Raw genomic sequence first — 6,231 nt, forward strand, 5'->3', positions numbered from 1 at the left:
ATCTCAGCTTCAAATGGGTTCTTGGGCCATAGAGCCTTCATCGAGAGAACTCACGCGATTAGACGCGGGAGAAATAGCTTCAGTGCGACGCTGACGAATGACAATTCTCAGATACTCCCGGCCTGTCCCTGTTGTTTCACCAGCCACAGTGCTCCTGCCCCAGGTGGCTCCGCCCCTTTACCCTCTCCAGCATTAATTATGCTGCCCGCGAGCCTTGCTTGCAGACTGCTCTGCGGCTTCCGGCGGGGACCCACTCCCACGTAGTACTCCCATGTAGTGTGCCACGACATCCGGGAGACTCTCCTCGAGAGGAGATGCGCGGCCGACTCCTCCTCCCGGCACCCAGTGCCTGGGACGTGGCCTTCCCCGTGGCGCGATGGCGACTGGGGGTAACCCAAGAAGGGCTGACCTGGAGGAGAGTTTTCTGTTCCCCGAATGCGTCCAGGATTCGGAGCCGGAACTGACCCTCCAAGACTAGCTGTGGGAGCTGCAGCAGCGGCGGGAGGGGAAGGAACGACGGCGGTAGCGGCGACGGCAGGAGAGGCGGCGGCAGAAGTTAGGGCCAGCCAGCAGGTGCTCCCGGCCCGTATGCCAATACTGCTTAGTGTTGGTGCATCACCAGCGCGCTCTGCGCCTTCAGGCGAGCCAGGAACAGTTCCTGGAGGTGGTGAGCGCCGCTCTGCGGTGGCCGGAACCCGCCCTGGTGCTGTACAAGGTGGAGCTGCTGGATCTGCCCGACGTCCTGCTGCTGCACCTGCCCGGCCCGGTGGGCCCCAAGCAGCTGATCGTGCTGAGAAGCAAGGTGGACCTTATGCCCCAGGACACTCCCGACTACCAGCAGCGACTCCAGGAGCGACTGTGGGATGGCTATCGGCGCCGGGCTCCTGCCGCCCCGTGGCTACCGAAGGCCACAACATCTCAACGGGTACAGGCCACCGGATGGGGAGGAGAATGCGAATGTTCCGTCCAAGATCCGCACGGTACTCTGAGACATGCGGCTTATCAGCGCGAAGACTGCTTATGGAGTTGAGGAGTTGATCTCCGCGCTCCAGCGCTCCTGGCGCTACCGCGGTGACGTCTACCTGGTTGGTGCCACCTGCGCTGGCAAGTCAACTCTTTTCAGTACGCTTCTGGAGTTCAATTACTGGATCGCCAAGGGCGCTGAAGCTATCGACAGGGCCACCATCTCCCCTCGGGCTGGTTAGCCTTGGGGCACCCATCTCCTTCGTTCTCATAAAAGTTGTAAGTCTGATTATGTTTCAGGCACCTAATTCTGTATCCTTCAATGTCCAGCAGGGGCTAGTGGGATGCTTCCCTCTAAAAAAATTCTCTCCCTACTTTGGTCACATTTCTCCTCCATATCAGCTTAGTGCTTGTAAATTCAGTATAGGTTGTAGTAACTTTTCAGTAGAAATAATTAGAATACTCTGATGTTCAAGCCACTGTTCTAAACACTGAACCAGGGGACATGGTTCAGTGAACTAGGGGACAAAGCAGTGTCTGCTCTCTTGGAGGTTTCCCTTGTAGCTTTAGTCCTTTGTTTCTCCAGAAAATCCTTTACTCTCTACACCTCCTCCACTCCTGTCTTCCTCTTTATATCTTGAGTTTACTCATGAGAATACTATACAGATTTTTTTTTTATTATTATTTACTTATTTCGGGTTGTGCTGGGTCTTTGTTGCTGTGTGTGGGCTTTCTCTAGTTGCAGCCAATGGGGACTACTCTTCATTGCAGTGCAGGGGGCTTCTCTTGTTGATCACAGGCTCTAGGGTACATGGGCTTCATGAGTTACCCCTCCCAGGCTCTAGAGCACTGGCTCAGTAGTTTTGGCACACAGGCTTTGTTGCTCCACAGCATGTGAAATCTTCCCCAGATGGGGGATGGAATCCATGTCCCCTGAATTGGCAGGTGGATTTTATCCATTGTACCACCAGGGAAGTCCCTACTATACAGATTTAACATTTGAATTCTTCACTAATGCAATATGATTTGTGGCTTTGTTGAGAAGAAACGTCAAATATGTGGCTTTAAGAAACATCTGTAATAATTGCAAAATAGGTGCTTCTAAGACCTTGTTTTTATTTCAGTTTTATATTGGTTGGTAGATTTGCATTGTATAAAATAAGTTCCTTCTTTCTTTCTTAAGGGAAACCAGTCAGCTTGGTTTACAGTTGTGGCTTCCAACTTTCTTCCTGTTTTGTTGGAAAAGGTGGATACTATATATCAGAAGAAGCACACGGGTCATACGCTACTGAAGGTGAGCCAACATGATTTGATGGTTGAATAGTTAGGTTAATACACCCTGGTAGTCCCACAGCCCTGATAAAAAGCCTTTGTTGGACAGAACCATCTTTGTTACACCATCAGCTAGCTCTCCCTGACCTTGTTCACCTTGAGGATTTGGGGTATAAAGTGAGATGGGCTCTGATAAGAAAGGGGATGTTGGATTGGACTGATCCCAGGATACTGACAGAGCTGGGTTTTCTCTAGGTGACACTGTCCAATATGGTAGCCTTATGTGGCTAAATAGCCAACATGTGGCTATTTCAATAAGTTAATTAAAATTAAATAAACTTTAAAATTTAGTTCTTTACTTGCACTAGCCACTTTTCAACTGCCCAGTGGTCACATCATTTCAAAAAGTTGCACTGGATAGAGTGAGATGTTGGTTTTTCTCACAACTGGGTGATGCTCCTGGCATGTAGTGGGTGGAGGCCAGAGATGATGCTAAACATAATGCATGCACAGGACAGCCCCTCACAACAGGGAATTATCTGGTTCACATGTGAGTAGTGCTGAGCTTAGAAGCCCTTGTCTGGGTAGAAAAGCTCTCCTCCCAGATTCTTAACCACAGACACTTAGAGACTATCCTACGTCTTCTCTCCTGCTTACTTGATCCTTCCTTTGACCTGTTAAGCAGCGTGAAAATTTCTCTGATCTTTCAAAAACAAAACAAAACTCAGTGTCCCACTCCTTCCTCTTCTTTACAATCAAGTTGACTTCTCCTCACCTCCCATCCTCTGCAGTCCCTGCTGTGCCCTTTTTGTGCCACTGAAATTGTTCCAAGTTCACCAGAAACTGAATGGGGCCTATTTATAGTTCTTTAACCAGACCTGCATACACACTGTTGGCTAGCCTGTAGTGTATGATGGTTAAGATCACTGGAGCTAGGCTGGGTTCAAATCCTACTCTGCTCCACCACTTAGTGAAGCTGTGTGACTTTAGGCGAGTTTCCTTTACCTCTGTCTGCTGTGACCACACCATGAGGTTGTGGAGAAGATCCAGAGCCAGGGCACCGCTGTCACTGCTGTGTAAGTGTTTGTGGTGATGAGGAGGGGTTGGGACATAGCTCCTGCAAAAACACCAGGTGCATCCAATGCAGATGTGATTTACATTAATGAATGCTCATACAACTAAAAATAGGTCAAAATGCACACCTGCCTTTCAACCAGAATAAAACCAACCTGACTTCAGAAGCAAATGCTTCTTTCTCTCTGGACTAAAAAAGCCAGAGTGAAATTAAGACTCCATTGAAATAACTGGCCTAAAGTTGATGCTCCAGACACATGTAGGATTTGAGGGGAGGGCTCCACCTTGATGCATCTGTGTAGTCTTCAGGGTGGACTCACTGATGCTTCTCAAAGCGACACCCAGGCTTCTCTCCCCTCGTAATACAGTTTCTTGGGCCACTCTGTGCCTCCTCCTTGCCTTCTGGTTTTCATTCATCTCCGAAGTCAAAGTCAATCCTGCCTCCTAATCATCACTGAGACCAGCCTCACAGTCCAAACTGTAGCCTGCTTTCTGAGATTATGAGGTATAATCTAGACTCGTTTTATTGTCTTCCTCCCACCCCCACCCCACTACAGCTGTAGTTCTCAACCAGGTTGACTCTTACCGCAAGGCAACATTTGCCAAAGCCTGGAGACAGTTTTGGTTTTCACAACCTGATGGACACTGAGTAGAGGCTGCTAAAGGTCATGCAGTACACAGAACAGCCTCCTCCGACAAAAAATTATTCAGCCTAAAAGGTCAATAGTGCTGAGGTTGCAAACCCTACACTACACAAATTTTTCCAAAATACAAAGCAGGTCAAGTATTGTTTTATTCTTTTCTCTTTCCTGCATATAATTCCTTGTTAGTCCCACATTACTGAGAGAAATCTCAACTGATAGCCTCATCACTATTACACACACACACACGTACACCTAACATACTCTACACACTTAAACTACAGTTCTCTGAACTCATCATCCTTTTTCCAGTTTTTTTGTCTGTCATGATTCTAACCCACAATACCTTTGCACTGAGTACTCTGTTTTTCAAAATTCTGCTCATGTTTTCCTTGACCAAATCACATTAATTACTCTCTTCACAACCATAGTACTTAATAGATGACTCACATCACTTTTCTTACCCTATAAATTATTTACTTGCTACTTCCACCTTCTGATTTCCTGTGGGATCAGGGACCATATTGTAACATCTTTGTGTCCTTAGTGCTAAACACAGAGAGATCTATTAATACTTCCAATACATGGAAACACTTGTAAACACAGAGCTGAATCTTACCCATTTGCCATGTACCCTTCAATTCTAATGAGGCAGGGAGTAACTTCTGTCTAGCTAGGCCTGTAAGAACTAAGGTGTTTGGAAGGTTGTTGCCTTAATTGCCCAGTTACTATGTCTAAAGCTTTATGGAGGGCTGTCAAAACAGTGTAAGCTATTAAAACAAGATTCTTCTGTCTGGAGGTGACCACCAGATGGATGCCATGGGGACCTTGTCACTGGGATCCATAGGCTTCATCCTGTCACAGAGCTCCTGGCCTTTTCATTTGATCTAGAAGTGATTGAGGGTCTTTATCAATATTTTAATGTTTAAAAGGGTTTTATTATTGATACCTGTACAGTACTATTGTTATCAGTGCCTTACTTAATATTAGAGTTATCAGGGGTTTCATTTGAATTTCCAAATAACTTCATCTCTCCCAATGGAAGGTTCCAATGGGTGGAGAAGAAAGAATGGCAGGATTTCCTCCTCTTGTTGCTTAAGACATCACATTAGATGAAGGATTTGAGGAATCTGAAGCAGTGGCTGACATCAAGTTCTCCTCTGCAGGTAATTTTACACCAAGCACTTTTCAAAAGGGGAATAATGTAGCCTTCCTGATGTTTTGGGCTTCCCTGGTGGCTCAGACAGTAAAGAAACTGCCTGCAGTGTGGGAGACTTGGGTCTATCCCTGGTTCAGAAAGATCCCCTGGATCTTCCTGGGAACTGGCAACCCACTCCAGTATTCTTGCCTGGAGAATCTCATGGATGGAGGAGCCTGGTGGGTTACAGTCTACGTGGTCCCAAAGAGTTGGACACGACTGAGCGACTAACACATACACATTGATGTTTAGCATATTTTTATGGTCGTGTATAAAAATCTATTTTATGCATAAAAATACTCATGTATATGTTGCCTTAACCGACATTAACTGAAAATTTTAAGAAATACGTGCTAGATTATTCATAAGATGCAAGCTACTCTGAAAATGAATCTGTACATTTTCAAAAATGCATTGTATGCTTTAAAAAAAAAATGGAGTGAGGCAGCAGTAGCTTCCCTTGGGTCTCCACCTGGAGCTGTGTTTGGTGTTTTTAATAGGATGGTTGCTAACACCATCTTATTCTGTTGTGTGTCTACATAGGTTGGGTAGCAGTAAGGCCAAAGTTTAAGGACTGCACCTCTGATGCTGTATACCTCAAGGGACAGTTCTGACATTATACAATCTGCAGAAAAAAGAAAAAAAGATAGCTGTATGAAGCTGATCTGTTCACACTGAAGATCAACTATATAGAATATACTGTGTACATCACATTGCATTTTATTAAATATCGCTATAATAAAGCCCCCTCACCCTTTTTAAACTACCAAGGACCATGCCTCTTTTTAATGAATTGAGTTTGTAAACACATTTTTTTTAGTAGGGCATGTACATGTGCGTATCTGTGATTCAAACATACCTAAAAAGGAGTTCTGTTACATTCAGGTTTCTCCCACTAGTATTTGTTATTGAGACCAGATGGCATTTCTTATTTAGAATCTAAAGAGCAGCTTAGCAGTTGGTGTAAGAGAAAATGGCAGAAAGTCAATGTCCCCAAAATATACTGGCTTAAATGAAAGAGAAATAAGTGGCTGTGCTTCAAGCAGTCAGCCAAGTACCCAACTGCAGAACACTCCATGGCTT

General features: G+C 45.5%; 1 pseudogene; it reads left to right on the top strand.

Annotated features, from left to right (window-relative positions):
- Positions 1 to 16: 16 nt before the first annotated feature.
- Positions 17 to 5,914, top strand: LOC102401503 (annotated as a pseudogene).
- The last annotated feature ends 317 nt before the right edge of the window (positions 5,915 to 6,231 follow it).

Source organism: Bubalus bubalis, chromosome 7 (genome assembly GCF_019923935.1).
Source record: "Bubalus bubalis isolate 160015118507 breed Murrah chromosome 7, NDDB_SH_1, whole genome shotgun sequence".
NCBI lineage: Eukaryota > Metazoa > Chordata > Mammalia > Artiodactyla > Bovidae > Bubalus > Bubalus bubalis.